This window comes from Sorex araneus, chromosome 5, assembly GCF_027595985.1.
Source record: "Sorex araneus isolate mSorAra2 chromosome 5, mSorAra2.pri, whole genome shotgun sequence".
Classification (NCBI taxonomy): Eukaryota; Metazoa; Chordata; class Mammalia; order Eulipotyphla; family Soricidae; genus Sorex; species Sorex araneus.
Window position 1 is genome coordinate 138,756,750 of NC_073306.1, and position 15,828 is coordinate 138,772,577.

The 15,828-nt window shown below is 66.6% G+C and overlaps 1 protein-coding gene across 1 annotated transcript in view; it reads left to right on the plus strand.

Moving 5' to 3' along the window:
• The first annotated feature begins 578 nt into the window (after positions 1-578).
• Positions 579-15,828, plus strand: part of ZNF831 (zinc finger protein 831) — a 70,311-nt gene continuing 55,061 nt past the window's right edge. Inside the window, exon 1 of the mRNA XM_055137381.1 lies at positions 579-872. The gene's annotated coding sequence lies outside the window, so the exon portion shown is untranslated. The remainder of the gene's footprint in view (positions 873-15,828) is intronic.

Genomic DNA, 15,828 nt, shown 5'->3' on the forward strand with positions numbered 1-15,828 from the left:
GGGGGATGACCACCGGGGACTCCTGCTGTCTCCTGGGATGTGACCTCTGACCCACCAGCTGCCCCCTCCCCATGTCCTTGCCCGGGGCTGAAAGGACGGATTTGATCAAGTTCCCCTTGCTCGGGTGGGCCTGAGCCTGAGCGGCGCCCAGGGCCCGGTGGGCTGGGGTGGGGGCGTGCGGGTTGTGGGTCCTGTGCCACCTGCAGCCCCCCAGGCCCTACTGTGGGAGGAGCTCCCGCCGTGCTCCCGGCCACGGTGGGGGGGGGGGAGAAGAGTGCTCCTGGGCCCCAAACCCTGCAGGCCTGGAAACTGCACCGAGGCACAGAGCCCCCGGGGGCAGCCTTGGCTCTCGGGGCCGGCCCCGGGCAGACTCGGACCCCAGCTCCTCTTCGGCGTGTGGGCACTGCCCGTGCTGTGTGCCGGGCCCGTGGCATCGCCTCTGCCCACCTTTGCCTCGGCTTGGGGAAATGGGGCGGGGGGCGCCCCGGGGGCAGGAGCGCCCCTCCCCGCCCCCCGCCGGGATCCCCCGCGGCGGGGCCCTGCCTGCCTGCCTGCGAGTGTTCAGTGTGAGGGTTTGGAGCCAGCAGTGGAGCTGCCGCCCACACAGCCGAGCTGCAGTGGCACCGAGCTCACGGCAGGCAGAGCCGGCACCGGCGTCGGCCATTAAGCCCGGACCCACGCCAGGGCCGTGCGGCCCCCTCGCCCCCCGCCCCGGCGCCCACAACCCCCTCCCCACACACGACGGTCTGACTCTGCGGCTCCCGGGAGCACTAGAGGAGGCGCAGGCAGGCGCAGAGCAGAGATGGGCGCAGCGGGCAGGAAGCCCCCCAGCCGCCGGAGACTCCGGGCTCGCGTGGACCGGCCACTGCCAGGTGAGAGGTCTCTGTGCTGTCTGACCCCTCGGGCCCGGGCGGCCGGCCGCCCCCACCCGGGCCCCAAGCACCACGTCTGTGTGTCTCGTGCAGCAGGGGGGGAGCGGCCCCAAGCACACACGCGCCCGCCCACGCCCGCCCACGCCAGCCCGGGAGCCCGTGCGTGCCGTGCACCGGGGGGCTTCTCCCTGCGCCCCGTGCCCCAAGCCAGCTCCCAGCCCCGCAGGGGGCTCTTTCCCAGGCTGCTCAGTGCTCGCCCCGGCCCGGCCACCTCCCCTGGCCCCGGGCACGGAGCAGCTCCCGGGGGTCACGGGGATTGGTTTCCCCCACACACACCGGGGGCTGTGGGGGGCCCGTTTCCCCAGTGGCCCCCCCGCCCGATGATCAGCCGCAATCAGCCCCGCTAATCTGGATGGAGTAGGCTTCCTTCCCAGCGAGATCAACAAGGTCTAAAATAGAAGGGACTGTCCTCGGGAACGGGCGGCGGGGCCCTTGCACGGCCCGGCAGGAACTCTGCGTGGAAACTGTGAGGCGGGAATGCCACGGCCCCCGGCCCAGGGCCAGGAAGGGGCCCGTTTCCTTGCTTGTTAAGCATGTTTGTGGGTCGGAGGGGAGCCGAGGGGGGCATCTCCCCTGGGAGTTGGGGGGCTCCTGGACGAGGAGGGGAGTGGAAGGAGCAAAGATGGAAGCGCCGGGCCCGGCGGAGGTGCCGGGAGGCGGCGGATGATTCACTCGGCAAGGGGCTATTTTTAGTTCCCAGGCGCTGCCGCTGTGCTTTGCCTGTGTTAATTCTCTCCCAAGCAGGCTTCTGGGGGGCCTTCCGTGCGTTCCAAGGGGGCCTCTCGGGGGTCCGCACTGTCTGACACAAACACCGTCCAGAACGTTCCACTCTGACCTCCCTCCCCGGTGCATGCGTTGGTCTGCCTGCAGCCCCCGGACGCCGGCCCCGGCCAGGAGAATCGTGACGGTCGTGTTTGTTTTTCAGCATGGAAAAGGGCTGTTCGAGCTGAGGTCGGGGAAAAGACAGAGCCCATGGGCCACGGGTCGGAGTGAGAAAATACAGCCTCGGAGGCCAGGTGTGCCTTCCCGGGGGAGGGGAGCCCGCGCTGCCCACGGGCTGAGGTGGCCGTGCTGACCCGCGTGCCCACGCAGCCGAGACCAGGTGCCACACCTGAGCAGTGGCCAGTTACGGGGTGGGGAGGTGGCCATTGGCAGTGAGGGGTGGGCCAGCCAGGAAGGCCACTCCAGGTCAGAGCAGCCCGAGTCCCACCGGCCGCCCACTCGTAGAGTGTGCCCTGTTGCATCCACTGTGCCATCCCTGTCCTCTTCCTTGTGACCCTGCCCCAGCCGCCTCGAGCAGTGGGCCCGAGGGGCTGGGACAATGGGTATCCCTGTCTTTGAGCATGTGTGACCGTGGTTCGGCCAGTGAGCGAGAGTGACTGCACCGGGCCCCCTGGTCATGCTTCTAGAACATTCTCCGACCACCTGGAGCCCGCCAGAACCCCCACTGCTCCTTGTGTGGCCATGACAGTGTCCGTGTGGCTGGACTCTCTCCCCACCAGGCTCTGATGGTGGACGGGTGGCGGCCACCTCTGGACGTGGGAGAAGCTTCAGGAACTCAAGGAGGCTCCGAACGGGGTGGGGGGGGGGCGGGGGCGGGGGGGCAGGGAGCGAGACCCCCCTCCCTCCCGTCATCCAGACGGCCCGTTCGGGGATGTCAAGTCACCTCAGCGAGGTGTGGAGGGGATTCCCGCGCCCAGATCCCGGCCCGGGGCAGCCCCCCTAGTGGCAGTGGCGGGTGGGGGAGGCCCAGCCCACAGCCCCTCGCGGGCCGTGGCCGCCGGGGCAGACTGGGCCCAGAGCCTGGGCTGCTGCTGTGTCATCCCGCCCGAGGGTTCCCGGGGGTCCCCTGCGGCCCTGGGGGGCCTGGCTCCTTGCTGCCTCGCCGCCTCCTCACAGGCCTGGGGGAGGCACCGAGCAAGGCCGACATCTGCATTGGGCCATTCTATCTCCCAAGCCCGGAAGTCGTGCCTTGGGTTCCACTGGGCACTTGGGGAGTCGCACTCCCCCCTCCAAGGCCTCCGAGCGGGCCAGAGAGCGAGTACGCGCCCAGGTCCGTGCCTGACTCCACCTCTGCCCCCTCGAGCACTGCCAGTGTGAGCCTGAGCCAGGAGTGAGCCCCCAGCGGGCGGGGTCCAAGACCCCCTTTCTCCCTTACGAAACACAAAAGGTCTCAAGGGCTTGTCCTGCAGCAACTCAGCGGCTGACCAGGCCCCAGCCCAGCCTCCTGGGGCAGGGGTGGATGCCGGCCGAGCCTGGGGCAGCCCCGCGTGGACCCTGCAGACAGGGTGCCCTCTCGGCCCCAGAGTCACAGGGACGGGGAGGTGCTGGCCGACTCCTGGGCTGGGCTAGTAGGAGACTGTGGGGGAAACCGAGGCAGAGGCTGGCGGGAGACTCCTGCCGGCGGACCTCCCCGAGGACCCCCAGCCCCGCCGCGCCCGTGCCCGCCTCTCTCTTCCTCTGCCCCCCGCCATTGGCCTCACATCCTGCGGGGCCCCGACAGGCCTGTTGATGCAGCCACGGCCCTGCCCACAGGAAAGGGGCCTCGCGCTCCGCAGATAGCCGCGGCAGGTGGCGGAAACAGCCCCCTCCCCGCGCCCCTTCCTCTGCCCCCCGCCCCTGCTGCTCACTGCCCCAGTGACAGCCTGAGAAAACAGGATATTGGTGGCGACAGAGCCGGCGGCCCGGGGTCCCCAGTGGGGTGCTCGGCGGACACGTGTCCCAGAGCGCTCGGCCGCAGGCGGGGGCCGGGCGGCGGCTCCCGGGGTTGGGGCTCGCGCTTCTCTCGAGACTTTCCCGAGTAGACCGAGAGGCTGAGCTCCCGGGGCCCCGTCCCGGGCCCTGTCCCTGGTCTGGGCCAGTGGGGCAGGGCCAGGGGCTGTCTCCCGGGACCCCGGCTGCCCATGGTGACCGCAGCCTCCCTGGTGCTGACCAGACCCAGCTGGCTGCGCCTGCCTCAGCCCCACGCCCTCGTCCCTGGTAGAAACGGGGCGTCTGGGGGACCTGAGGCCCCATAGTGGGGCTCGTGGGTCAGCTGGTGCTGAGACGTCTCTGCCCTGGGGTCACGTGTGCCTGCCCACAGCCCTGGCCCTGTCCACACCCAGGAAAGTGGTGTGGATGGTGCACCAGTGTTCTCCTTCCTATGGGACGAGCGAATGTGAGCCGGTGTGTGAAGGACAGGCCGTGCCGTCCCGTGAGATGGACAGGCCGTGCTGTCCCGTGAGGTGGACAGGCCGTGCTGTCCCATGGAGGTGGACAGGCCGTGCTGTCCCGTGAGATGGACAGGCCGTGATGTCCCGTGAGATGGACAGGCCGTGCTGTCCCGTGAGGTGGATAGGCCGTGCCATCCCATGAGATGGACAGGCCGTGCCGTCCCGTGAGATGGACAGGCCGTGCTGTCCCGTGAGATGGACAGGCCGTGATGTCCCGTGAGATGGACAGGCCGTGATGTCCCGTGCCAGCCCAGGGAGACGGGCAGACGCAGGCGCATGCAGGAGACACAAACCCTCTCCCCTGCCCGGGAGCCGCTGCCCCGCCAGCGCCCGAGCCTCCCCTGCCCGTCTGCAGCTGAGGTGTGCGGGCGGGCAGCACGCATGCCCGAGTGCCAGCAGCCGCGTTTCCCGGGTTGCCGTGGGGGCGGCCGCGGGCGCGTGGACACATTACTTGCCCTGCTCGGAGCTTGCGTCTCTGGGGAGACTCTCCCGCACCCCCCCCCCCACCGAGTCTCCCCTGGGAGGGGCTCAGCTCACGCCCAGCGCCCGGCCCCGGGTTCTGGTGCCCGTGTCGCCTTCTCCCCGGCGTCCGCGGGACAGAGGAGGACCTCATGCTCAGTGTTCAGGCGGCTCAGTGGTTCTGGTGAGACGGGCTCGGGCTGTCACCAGCTCACGGGGGTCCTGCCTGTCGGTACCCGAGGGGCCAGGGGACGTGGCGTGCAGGGAACCGCGGCCAGCGGCTGGAAGAGGGCATGGGCCAGCGCCGGGCAGCAGAACCTGGCTCCGACTCCGGGCTCGCCGGGGCTGGCCGGGGCTGGCCGGTGGGCGGGGCCCTCGGCTCAGTGTCCTGGACCCCTAAAGCCATGGCCACGTGCTGGACTCGGTCCCAGCTGGGCAGCGGCTGGGAAATAGCCACTCAAGGAGGGAGGCGGGGCGAGCCAGGGACCGGGGCCCATAGGGTCCAGCGCTCGGAGGCTGGACAGTGCCCGTGACGGGGCAGCCCAGAGTGTCCCCGAGGTGGCTGAAGGAGCGGGGATCAGAGCCCCCTGGGGCCCGGAGGTGGGCGGGGCTGCCGCCTTGGGGTCTGGCTGCGGGGGGTCACCGAGGGCTGTGACGGGGTAGGCAGGCGGGAGTTTGCAAAACCGCCCCAGGCAGCTGGCAGGGGCCCAGGGGGGCAGGGGTGATGGGCTCCGTGCACTGTGCTCCCGGGGGTTGTCCCCACCTCTGCCAGGCCTCGCTCCGTCCTCAGCACCCCCACACCCGGTATCGAGCCCGCCAGGAGATGGCTGAGGGCAGGACCCGGGCAAGCGCACGTGGTGGCCCTCGCTCCGTCGTGCCTCGTTCTGTCCTTCATTCTGTTCCCCCCTCCACCGTCTGTCCCTTCCTGGGCTGGGGCCTCCTCCCTGCGGGGGGTGAGGGGAGCAGGAACTGGCCCGAGGGGCTCCCGTCAGTGGCAGAACAAGCCCCCTCTCCCCACTGTCCACCCTCCCCACTGCCCACCCCCTCCACCCCCCCTTTCCAAGCTGGCTCCAGGGCAGCTGGCTGGGCGCCCCCGGCTGTGGGGTCCACACAGGGGGTCTCGCACTCAGGCGCACAGGCAGTGCTCAGGAGCAAACTCTCAGTGTCCAGGGCTGCAGCGGGGCCATGCAGGTGTCCAGCAGCCTCTGTGGGGCTCGGTCCTTCTTCCCTGACAGTCGTCCGGTTGTGGATTGCATCTGTGTCCCAAATGGCTCCTGATTCCGGCTGGGGAGAGTCAGGGGCCCGGTGAAAGGGTCAGGCCGTCTGTCCACACGCAGCTGGCCAAGGGGTGGGAGTGCCCCCAGCCCGGAGAACAGGCCACCTCGGAGGGACGCCCCAGAGGCCCGGGCTGAGAAGCTTCCGGCCCTGCCCGTGCAGTAGGGCTGGGTGGCCAGGAGGACCCTCGGCTCTCCCTGGGTGAGGATCACGTGCTCCCGGGATGGTGCCCCTGGGGGTCTGGGGGGCCTGGGCGGGCGGCGGAGGGAGGGGGTGGTGTCCAGCAGGAGGCGGCATTAGCATTCGGTTGGAGGAAGTGGGTGCCCCGGAGGGAACCCCGGCAGGGGTGCGGGGAGCAGGGGGCTGCAAGCACAGAGCCCGAGGACTGGCGTTTGGTTTGGGGAGGACAGACAGCAATGGAGAAGCGGCTGTGGGGCCCCGTGTCCAGGGCCCGCTCAGACCTGCTGCTGGGGTAACTGCATCCCTGAGAGGCTGTAGCTCGGGGCGGGGTGGGGGAGGTGCAGAGCGCAGCCCCCAAACTCTCAGACGGAGCCAACGAGAGTGGGCCCGAGAGAGAACACAGCAGGGAGGGCACTGGCCTTGCACACGACGGACCCGGGCTCGATCCCGCCCGGAGTGACCCCTGAGCGCAGAGCCAGGAGTCATGGTGAGCACTGCCGGTGGGGCCCCAAACAAGAGCTGCTCAAACGAGACCTTGTGCCGTGGGAGAAGGCGCCGGGCTCTTCCCTCCTGCCAGGCAGCAAGTGACACCAGGACACCAACCACTTCCGTTGCGTGTCCCCTCTGCAGCCTGGCGGGAGAGGCTGGGCTCAAGGACGCGGCACAGACAGGCCCGACCGGGGCCCCCTGCAGCTCCCTGGACTGCCCAGTGACTCAGGGGGCCAGCGCAGGGCAGTGGCCATCAGGGTGGCTGTGGAGGGGCCACGCGACTGCCCAGGGCTCGGAGTGACTCCCTTGGTTGCCCCGGGAGAGGGCACCAGGGCCCGGGTGGGGAGAGGCCACCGGCCTACAAGGCCGCCTCTCGCCACAGCCTGCACCCGACCTGCCGACATCTTGGCTCAGAAAAACCCAAATCACAGTAAACCTCCCCCCCCCCCACGTGCACTGGTGAAGGGACGGGAGTTTGAGCATCATGTGACTGAGACTTAAGCCCGAAAGCTTTGTAACTTTCCACATGGCGATTCAATAAAAAATAAATAAATAAATAAATAAATAAATAAAAAGAAAAACCCAAATCAGATGCTGTCTGATGAGCCCGCCAGGCCCCATAGCCAGGGGAGGGTGTGCATGTGTGTATGCGTGTGTGTGTGTGTGCATGTGTGTGTGTGCATGTACATGTATGTGCCTGCATGTGTGTGTGCATGTGTGTGTGTGTGTGTGTATGTGAGCGTGTGTGTATGTGGCAGTGGTGGCGGGGTGGGAACATTTTTTTCCCAGTTTGTAACTTCTCAACTCCTTTGACTTTAGGTGGGACTGAACATTTTGTTTTGGGGGCCCACACGATAGTCCCGCAGGGAGGGCGCCTGCCTTGGGTTCGACTCCGGCAGTCCACGGTCTCCTGAGCACTGCCAGGAGTGCTTCCTGAGGAGCCCCTGAGCACTGCCACATGTGCCCCCCACACCAAAAGGAATGAAAAAGAAAACAATTTTGGGGCTCCACCTGGCACGGCTGGGACCGGGTTCTGCATTCGGGGGTCACCCCTGTAGAGCTCAGGGGACGTGGGGTGCCGGGACTGAACCCTGTTTGGCTGCGTGGTCGGCAAGTGCTATGCTAATGCTCCGGCCCTGGGGCATCAAACCTCTGAATAATCTTAATTTTGGAATAATTTCAGGGTTACAGAAAAGTTGCCAAGTTGGCACAAGGCGCAGTTATATCTTCTCGCCCCTTCCCCATCAGACCTTCTAAACCAGGGGGAGGGGAGGATCACCAGCACCGCCGGCACCAGCACCACCGTCTCACCACCGTCACCGCCACCCTCACTACCATGGGGATGACGGTGGCCTTGGTGGTGGAGTGAGATGATGCTGGTGCTGGTGCTGGTGCTGGTGCTGGAGCTGGTGATGGTGCTGGTGCTGGTGCTGGTGCTGGTGCTGGTGATGGTGCTGGGGATGGTGATGGTGATGCTGGTGATGGTGATGCTGGTGATGGTGATGGTGTTGCTGGAGGTGCTGGAGGTGATGGCTGGGGGCCCCCTGCCTCTGGGGTACCAGAAGGCAGCTGGGGTGAAGGCCAAGAGCCGGGCTGTGGACACGGACAGGCCCTGGGGTGACTTTGCAGAGCCAGAGTGCTGCTGTGCCCCTGGGAGTGTTCCAGGCCGGGGGTCTCGGTGGGGTCTTCTTTCTCCGTGAGCCAGGCCGGTGGGCGGGCTAGACGCCCTTTCCGTTGGGTTCGCTCAGGGCTTTGGGCGGGCAGCTGGCCGTGGTGGAGGGGCAGGCCCTGAGGGTGACCCCGGGTCTCGCCTGCAGCAGTGAGAGACCCGTCGGGCCTGGGAGGCTCTCGAGAGCCGTGCCCCCTGCTGGCAGGACTGGGCCGACCCTCAGGAGGGGCTCGTGCTCTGCCCCCGGGCGTGGCTGGCGCTGGCCTGGTGGCGCCTGGCTCTGCCTGTGGCTCCGGGGCACGTCCCTCCTCTCCGAGGCTTTTAATTTATTCCCTTTGGAGGCCACAGCTGGTAGAGCTCGGGGCTGACTCGGGTTCTTCACTCTGGGGTCCCTCCTGGTGCGGCTCGGGGGACCCTGTGGGATGCCAGGGATTGAACCCGGGTCTGCCGCTGGCAAGGCTGGCCTCAGCGGCTCCCTCTGTCTCCACCGGGGTGGCCGCTTCCTGTTCTCTGTGGCCCCAGTGATGTCTGAGGAGGGACTTCCTGTTTCTGCGCCTCCCGGACCCTCTCCGCCTGCGTCTCCTCGGGGTGCTGCTGCTCCTTCCCGACGCGCTGCCTGGGGCGAGGGGCCCGGGGGGACGTGCCGGGGCCCTTTAGCCTGGCGCGCTCTGGCCTCCGGGTGCGTGGGGGTCCCTGCCGGCCCCTGAAGGTAGGTCCCTGCGCCCCAGCCCTGCCGGCTGTGCAGGCGCGGCCCCACCCCCACTCCTGCAGCCCCTGAGGCCGCGTCGGCTCCCCCACTGCTGTGTCCACCCGATGCGGGTGCTGTGGCTCATTCTTGGCGCTGCCCGCAGAGGGGCAGCCGGGAGGAAGTGCCAGACCTTCCTTCCCCCCACGGGCCACCGGCGCGGGAACCCCTGGAAGCACTGGGGAGGGGCCGCCCCCGGGCGCAGACCAGACTACAGCGTTGTCTAAGCCCCGAGGGCTACCCCGAGGGCTACAGGGTCCTTGTGGCGGCTCTGCGGCTCGGCAGCCCGAGGGGGGCGTCTCTCAGACCCGGCTCGGGCTCGTGTCGACTCCTGCGTCTGCTGTCCTGGCCCCAGGTGCTCCCAGGGGCCGTGCGGAGAGGGGACGGGTCTCTGCGTGTCCCCAGGGAGACGTCCTGGGAGAAGGAGACACAAGATCCGACCGGCCAGGATGCTGCCAGGGCAGGACTCGGCCCGGGGGGTCGGACCCTGGGCGGACAGGGAAAGGGGGAGAGGCCAGGCCCCCTCCCCGCCCTTGGGGCTGCCCGCCCCAGCCTGAGGGTCAGAGGCCGAGCCGGCCACAGGTGGGCAAGTTCCGAGACCCCGCTGGGCGCTGCTTCCTGGCTGGCACTGAACAGGGCACCCGGGCAGTCGGGGCCATGGGGGCGGGGCCAGGTGTCCCTCACCCGGTCACAGCCTCTTCCCTGGTAGAAGCCACAGACGTCCACAGAGGCAGCCGTGATGGAGAAGGCCTCGGGGAGACCCTGATCTCCCGGGCACCCCGGGCCAGGGTAGGGCAGAGCCTCTGCCTGTGCAAAGGGCCTGGCACCCACCCCCCCTTCGGGCTAAGGCCGAGGGCCTGAGTGTGGCCGGTGCCCTCAGCCCTGTGGCCAGCGGTCTCTGTCCTTGGGGGCAGGGCTCTGCCCGTGGGCTCTGGGTTGGGCTGGGGGCGCGGGGCTGCCCCTGGCACCCGAGGGGCGGGCTGAGCCCAGGACAGGCCCCTGAGGTGGCGCCAAGGGCCTGGTCAGCCGTCCCGTCCAGGCTCTTCCTAGACACTTCCCCGGTGGGCTGTGGGGGTGCGGGGGGGGGGGGGCTCGCCACAGCAGGGGCTCCTGCCCCCGTCCTGGTGCCTGGGCAGGGCTGACACCGGGTGCAGCCGTGGGCCCACAGGGGCCTCTGCAGAAGGGTCCATGGGCCCAGGCCCCCCGAGGCCCCCCAAAACCCTCCCTGGGGGGCTGGCCCGGCCCCTGCGGGGGTCCCTCGCCCGGGGGCTGTTCTTTTGGAGGACGGGCGCTGGGCGGGTGCGTGAGTGCGAAGGCCGCAGGGGGCTCGGGTGCGAGCCGGCCGTCACTCCACGCTGCAACGGGTCTGCCACGGCCCCCTCGGTCCCCTCTCACGAGTGTCACTGCGCCTGCCCTGCACCCGGTCGCCTGAGTCTTGCGATCGGAACTTGCCGGGGTCCAACCGTCTGCGCCCCGAGTGGCTTCCCCGTGCTATGGGTGCTCTCGCCTTGCTGGCGGGACACGTCGCTGGCCGGCATGTGTCATGGCGAGTGCAGGATGGGAGTGCGGGGTGGCCTGTGCTCAGGTCGGGGGTCAGGGGTCAGGGGTCAGGCTGCTGCAGCACCGTGTGTCGTGACGGCTGACCCCGCTGGCCCTTTCCCAGAAATCACTGTGTCTCGGGTGTGGTGCGGGAGGAACCGCAACGGCTGAGGGTGACGGTGTGTCCAGAGGAGGGAGGAGGGGCCGGTCAGGGGCAGACGGGCAGGCTGGTTGGTTCCGTGAAGCTGCCAGCGACCTTCTGCGTTGCTGCAGCGCCCCGTGCAGTGGGCGTTGACCCTCCGTGACAGAGAGCGCAAGGAGAAAGCGGGCGGCGAGCTGGCGCAGAGAATCCCGCTCGCCCGCCGGCCCGGGCCCTGGTGACCGGGGCCCCTGCCTCAGCGCCTGCAGCACCCAGCCCGCCAGCCCGGCTGGGTCATGCCCGAGTCTTTCCTCCCGGGGCACCATCGAAAAGGGCATCTCGCGGTCTGACGTCCAGTGGCGGGTTTGGGTTCCCAGCTGCCCCTGCGGGGACGGAGAGGTCACGAGGTGGCGGTCGAGCTGACCGCCTGTGCCCCGCTGGGCCCACGAGTTCCGGGAAGGGTCGTCCTGATTCCTTGGAATACCGGCGTGCGTGCCGGGTGGCTGGGCAGAGGGTGTCTCCGCCCGTCTTGTTCCTGCTGGGGGGTCTTGTTTCCCCTGTGAGAAGGGGGGCCTCCCTCCAGGGCTGGCTGCCCCCCGCCCCGCCTCCGGGGGCTCTTGACTCCCGTGTCTGCGCGTCAGCCGTGTTGCGTGCACCGGGACCATCTCCAGTGTTCGTCCTTCCCCTGTTCACATGTCCCCGTGTCCCCCTGGCTCCTCCATTTTCCTTCTTTTCCTTCTCCTTTTCCTTCTCCCACCTGAAGTGCTCCTGTCCCGGAACGCCCTGCCCTTCCCCGTCCAGCTCAGCCGGGCGCCCGGTAGCCCGCGTGTCCTGGCAGTGAGCCAGGAGGCCGCGGCCACTCCTGCTTTCCCGTGCCTTGGGGCAGATTCCCGGAGGAGGTTGGTGGGTTCTGGATGGCGAGTCCTTACGGGAGCACCACGGCGTTTCCCAAAGACCGTTTCGGAGTCAGTCTCACCCGGGCTGGCTTTTCTCAAACATGCTTTCCTCATGGGCGGATAACCTCGAGTGATTCTTCTCTGTGAACACGAGCTGCATCTGTGTAGTCTGCAGTCTTCAGCTGTGGAAAGTGGCGGGATCTATTTACTAATACTCTGTGAAGGAGTGAGCACATATTTTGGTAAAGGGTATTGAAGCGTAAGTTTTCTTGGCACACATGTATACGTGTGCATGTGTGTGTGTATGTGTGTGTGAACGTGTGTGTGCGTATGTGTGTATGTGTGAGAATGTGTGCATGTGTGTGCATGTGTATGTGCGTGCGTGTGTGTATGTGTGTGAATTTGTGTGTGTATGAGTGTGTGTGCATGTGTGTGTGTGTGTGTGTGTGTGTGTGTGTGTGTGTTTGCCCTGGTTTGGGTTTCAGGGAATACCTCCCTGTATAGAATTTATTGGGAAGTGTGGGCCCCTTTCTGTTCTATGGAACAGGTGGCAGACATTTGCTATTCATTCATTCATTCATTCATTCATTTTTTTCCCTTCTTGTTAATGTTAGGAAGAATTCTCTAGTGAAACCTTGAGGTCCTGAAGACACCCTTTGGGGGAGTTTCACAGCTAACAATCCTGCTTGCCGTAGCCTGCCTCGGCGGCACGCCCCTCCTCCCAGCGGGGAGCTCTGCGCGTGAGGGGTGGGCTCGTGCCTTCCCAGTGGTCTGCTTCCATGGGAGCAGAGACGGCCACAGTTTCTAGGAGAGCCACTGGGCCGGTGGTGCTGGGTGCTTGATGGTGGCATGTGCACGTTTGTCCGGGCCCTCTGGCCTTGGGGGCCCTGCCCGGCCCTGTTCGGGTGGGGACGGTCTGGCATCACACTGAGTGTCGGTCCTGGGTGCCCCGCCCCCAGGGACAGGAGGGGGGCAGGAGGCCGGCACACCCGGGGCCCTTCCTGCGGCCGGGCGTCTGCCGAGAGCCCCCAAAGGCCCCCTTCCCGGGCTCCGTGGTCCTCCGGGCTCAGGGCTCCGGCCCAGTGGCTCGTGTTGAGCGTGGGCCGGCCTGGGTGGGTGGTTCCGAGAGGAAGGAGTGTGTCCTTCCGAGGTGTCGGCCCACAGGCACTCAGCGCTGTTGGGCAGAGGGGACCGTGGATTTGGCTCTGGGCTCAGGGGGTCTGCGGGCTCCCGGGCCCCTCCTGCCGTGGCACTCGCGCCATTTCGTCCCTCCCCCTCGCGGGGACCCCCCTCCCCGCCCTTGCTCCCGCGGTCTGCACGGCTGCTGAGTGTCCGGGGTCTCTCCCGATGGTCCGACCCTGCCTCGGTGACGCCCGAGTCATGGCCCCCTGTGCTCCTGCCGCAGAGTCCTCCTGGCGGGTGGCTGTGCCCCCCCCCCCGGGACCAGCAGAGCCTGACCTGCCCCCCCCACCTCCAGGCCCTCCAAGGCTTTGGGGTTTGGAATTGGGAATTCTTCCCTGGGGCTCGCCCAGCTGCCCCGCCTCACTGATGGCAGAGAACCTTCTAGAAGCAGGTATGGGTGGTGCCTGTGGTGACTAACGGCTCCTGGGACCACAGGACTGTGGGCCGAGGGTGGTCCCAGGACAGCCCCGGAAGCGTGATGGCCTGTCCCCGACCAGGGTCAGCGTTCCTGCGGCCTTGCCTGGACCCGGCCTGCCCCTCAGCTCTGCATGGCGTCCTGTGAGCGCCCCCGGGGTCCCCTCAGACAAAGGCCTCGCCAGGTTCTTCCCCGCGGAGCCGGGAGGCAATGCCGGCTCTGGAGACACGGGTGGGAGGGGCCGGTGGCGGAGGGAGCACTGGTCGATCCTTCCAGATGTGCGTGAACACTCGAGCAAGCGCCCTCTGGACGCCTGGCAGTGCCCCCTCGAGCTCCCCGTCAGCTCAGGCCCGTCCACCACCCCCAGATGCATCCCCCAGCCCCCCCGTCAGTGCCCAGAGCCCCACGGGGCCACGCAGGAATCTTCCAAGTTTCTGTCTCAAATTTTTTCCAAGACAAACATTAGGTCTGGGGGCTCAGGAGGCAGGTGGGAGGGGCCCGCGTGGCCCCCCAGTGCCAAGGAGGGGAGAGGGTCTCCAGGCGGGAAGGAGCAGGAGGGGCTGAGCACGGGCCCCTCTGGGGGATGCCCGAGGGACCCCCAGCAGCTCAGCGCGGGGCCGAGTGTGGCCACTTTGGCGCGTCTGCCGGGGTCTGTACAGAAGCCCCCGGCCCAGAACAAGAACCAGGAGTGACGCCGGCAGGCACGGCTGTCTCGGGATCCCGCCGGGCGTGGGCCCACGCGTGCAGGGACAGGGCCAGTGAGGGGGCACGGAGCCACAGCCTTGGCTCTCAGGCTCCGATTCCTCCAGTATGACATCCAGAGGGGGCATCCACTTCTGCCCCCCTGCGGCCACTGGCTCTGTCCTGTGCTCGTGGCCCGTCCAGCTCGGGGACTCACAGCAGCAGAGCCGGGAACGGCGTCGCCTCTGCTCCCGGCATCTGCTCCCAGGGCCCCGGGCAGGGACACACCCCATTCAGGCACGGGGACATTGCTGCCTGTCCATCCCTGAGGCTGTGTCTGTCTGTCCGCGGGGCGTGGATTTGTCCTGCTGTGTCCGTCCATGGGGCGTGGATATGCCCTGCTGTGTCCGTCCACAGGGCATGGATGTGTCCTGCTGTGTCCGTCCACAGGGCATGGATGTGTCCTGCTGTGTCTGTCCATCCACGGGGCGTGGATGTGTCCTGCTGTGTCTGTCCATCCACGGGGCGTGGATGTGCCCTGCTGTGTCCGTCCATCCATGGGGTGTGGATGTGCCCTGCTGTGTCCGTCCATCCATGGGGCGTGGATGTGTCCTGCTGTGTCTGTCCATCCACGGGGCGTGGATGTGTCCTGCTGTGTCCGTCCATCCACGGGGCGTGGATGTGTCCTGCTGTGTCTGTCCATCCACGGGGCGTGGATGTGTCCTGCTGTGTCCGTCCATCCACGGGGCGTGGATGTGTCCTGCTGTGTCTGTCCATCCACGGGGCGTGGATGTGTCCTGCTGTGTCTGTCCATCCACGGGGCGTGGATGTGTCCTGCTGTGTCCGTCCATCCATGGGGCATGGATGTGCCCTGCTGTGTCTGTCCATCCATGGGGCGTGGATGTGCCCTGCTGTGTCCATCCGTCCATGGGGCGCGGATGTGTCCTGCTGTGTCCGTCCATCCATGGGGCGTGGATGTGCCCTTCTTTGTCTGTCCACAGGGCGTGGATTTGGGGCTCTTTCTGTTTCGGACTGTGTCCCACAGTGTTGCTGTAAACATTATGTGCCCATTTGGAAAATGTTTTTTTCTTGAGGGCTCACGGTTGGCAATAGTATCCAAGTCTCTGCTTTATGCAGAAGTGCTGCTGCCCGGTGTCCCTGCCAGGGTCAGGCCCTGCGCCCACCGTCCCTCCGTGCCCGGTGTCCCGCGTTAGTCCCACCGTCTCAGACCGCCTGGTCCCTCTTGCTGCATGTCCAAGTGAGACCATTCTGGGCCACATCGCCGATGCGGGCGGGGATTGAACCGGTGTCAGCCATGGGCACCAGCTCTCCAGTCCCAGCACTCACTTCACTCAGCACAGCACCTTCCTCTCATCCACATTGCAGTGAACCAAGACCTCCTCTCTTCTCAGGCTGGGTGGGTTCCCTGTGTCTGCAGACCCCAGCCTCTTAGCCCTCTGCGCTGCTGGGCGCTCCGGGAACCTGGCTGTGAGCTCTTTCAGCACTCTAAATAGATCTAAAACATGAGTGGTAATTTTCCCCCTCCCACTTGGGGGTTCCAAAATTGGAAGTCAAATTAGCTAATTCATTTTAAAACATGTTGTACATTTGGTGCCATGTCTAGTCATTTATTGACAAACCCACAGTCATAAAAATTGTTTCTGTGTTTTCTTCTCTTTTTGCTTTTTGGGTCACAGCCGGCGATGCACAGGGGTTACTTCTGGCTCTGCACTTAGGAATTACTCCTGGCGGTGCCCGGGGGACCCTATGGGATGCTGGGGATCGAATCTGTGTCAGCTGCATGCAAGGCAAATGCCCTCCCCGCTGTGCTATTGCTCTAGCCCCGTTCTGTGTTTTCTTCCGATGTCCAATGGGTTTCGCTTTTGCATCTCAGCATTCGATTGACTCTGAATAATGTTTATACGGGGTGCAAAAGAGGAGTCTCACTTCATTCTTCACATGTGGATGCCCAAAGTTTGAGCACCCTTCACTTTGGGGGCTCCTAGGATGGGGGA